Below are 2,574 nucleotides of genomic sequence, written 5' to 3'. Positions count from 1 at the left end.
AAGGTCTGGCTTGGGCTATTTGGGCAGAAAATCAAACTACTTTTAGATTACACTCACCTCGTTTAGTAATTAAATATTGACACTGACCATCAGTGATTGTTTCTTCAGTCCCTTGGGAAGGAAATCTTGTCACACCCTCTTGTCCAGACTTTATTACTATCCAGTGAGGGTCCTATAAACGTAAAATGGCAGGTGAGTCCACTGGTTTCAACATATCTCATCGCTGAAGCACAGAGCATAGTATCTGATGGAGGGTAAGTATCTGAGGGGTATTAAATATATTGGCCCCACCAAGGAAACCACAGCCCCACCAAGGAGATTGAGAGATAGATACCTGTGAAGGTGATGAACTCAAGAAAATCATGTGCTATATGATACAGTCCATGTACATATCTGACACAATCATTCTATGCAATGTGTATCACATTACAAAAAGTATTGACACATCATGTTTGAGATCTCAGTATATGTGGTGCAATTTAACCTGACCTGCTTAGTTTAAACCAAGAAACTGCTAAGTGTTCAGAACTCTGTCAAAAGTATTAGGCTAAGTGAGGGAGATACAAAGATAAAAATAAAGTTTGTTCTCATAGTCACTCACCGACATCAGGACTTTATTTTTACTAACCTCATGTCTTATCATTCCCACCGACTCTCTCTAGGCTTCACTACTTCGAATTTCTTCCCCAGTCTCAGAAAGTGCAGTTCCTTTTAAGGTTTCTACCTGCTTACTAGAATCTCCCCTCCTTCCTTCTGCCTAGACCTTACTAAAATGCCACCTCCTTAAGGAAACTTCCTGATTCATCCAAGCAGAGCCAACCACACACTATCTCTGCTTCTGAAGCACATTCAACCAGCATATATACCCTAAGCATTTGTTATGTGTTCATCTCCCCCATTGTACTGTGGGTTCCCTATAGATCAAGATTACGTCTGACTGATGGCTGTCTCTTTAGGGCTCTTGCTGAGTACCAGGCACAAACAAGTTCCTAGAAGGATGCTGAGTAATGGTCATTTACTTGACATGATTCTTTCTCTGAGAAAAGCTATTTTGCTCCCACTGCATTTCTGCTGTCCAGGCTTCATAGGCTACTGGAAGAGATACAGAGATGCATAAACTAGGATTAGACAAACTCCATCAATGCTGTAATGGACATTCAAACGACAAGCAGTGGGTAGGAGGGGACTTAGAGATATAGGGAAAGGAGGAGGGAGAAAGGGAGAGGGAATAGAGAAAGGGAACAAGAAAGTTGGAGGTGAGGCATTGCAGAAGGAGGAAAAGGGCCTGAGCTGAGTGGAAAGTGAATGGAGCATGAAGAAAAGAGAAATACAGGATGGTGGTGTGAAGGGAGCATGGGGATGGTGTGCAGAAGAACTGTGGGGGGTCAGACACGTATCAGAAAGGGAGGCTGGGGTAGGACTGACCTCTGAGGGTTAGGGCTTTGTTTGGTAGACCAGTGAACAAGCTATGAAGACTTGGTGTACAATGCTTTAGAACCAAAAACTCAAAGTATGCTTATCCAGAATTTAATCTCTCAGTCAATTGTAGTGAAATATAGGCCACCCAGGATATATGCAATAAAAACAAAAAAACAAAAACTTGCAGGCAATCAGCCCCGGCATTCCTTATTCTCCAGATCCTCAAGCATGCCAGGCTCTTGCTCCATCCTCTATCTGGGACTCATTTCCCCAGGTTTTCTCATGGTTGGTTCTCCTTTCATGAATCTCCCGGCTCATATATCATCTTTACAGAGGCCTTTCCTAACCACCGTGTCAAAAATAGCACCTCCATCATTCTGCCCCTTTGTCCTGCTTTCTTTTCCTTCAGAGCATTTCTTGACTACCTAACATCATAGTATGTCTATTTGTTTATTTTTTTTGTTATATATGTCCCCCAATACAGGCATAATCAAACTTTCTACAAAGAGCCAGATAGTAAATATTTTAAAATTTGCAGACCATATGGTCTCTGTTGTAACTACTCAACTCTGCCATTGTAACACATAAGCAAGATAAACAATACATAAATAAATGGATGTGGTTGTGTTCCAATAAACTTTTACTTACATAAATAGGCTTTAGGGCAGATTTGGCCATGTGCCACAGTTTGCTAACCCCTCCTCCACTAGGAAGCTCCACTGTCTATCTTGCTCATTCTTGGATTTCCAGAGCGTGGCACATAGTAGGCACTCAATAAGTAATTTTTAAAGAATGCATGAGTGAATGGAGTCCTATGGGAGACAGATAAGGGTATATCACTATTATATCCATGTGATTATATATATTCCCTTTGTAATGATTAATTTTATGTGTCAACTTGGCTGGGCCAAGTGCCTAGAAATGTGACTGAACATTATTCTGAATGTTTCTGTGAGAGTGTTTTTAGATGGGAGTGACATTTAAATCAGTGGGCTTTGAGTAAAACAGATTGCCCTCCATAATGTGGGTGGGCCTTACCGAATCAGTTGAAGGCCTAAAGATAACAAAAGACTGATCTCTCCTGAGCTAGCGGGAATTATGCCAGCAGATGAGATAGCCTTTGGACTTGAACCGCTACATCGAATCTTTTCTGGT

The sequence above is a fragment of the Myotis yumanensis genome, unplaced genomic scaffold, assembly GCF_028538775.1.
Source record: "Myotis yumanensis isolate MYYU_CA2020_CCGP unplaced genomic scaffold, mMyoYum1.0.hap1 SCAF_2, whole genome shotgun sequence".
Lineage (NCBI taxonomy): Eukaryota > Metazoa > Chordata > Mammalia > Chiroptera > Vespertilionidae > Myotis > Myotis yumanensis.
This window is presented reverse-complemented; position numbering follows the sequence as displayed.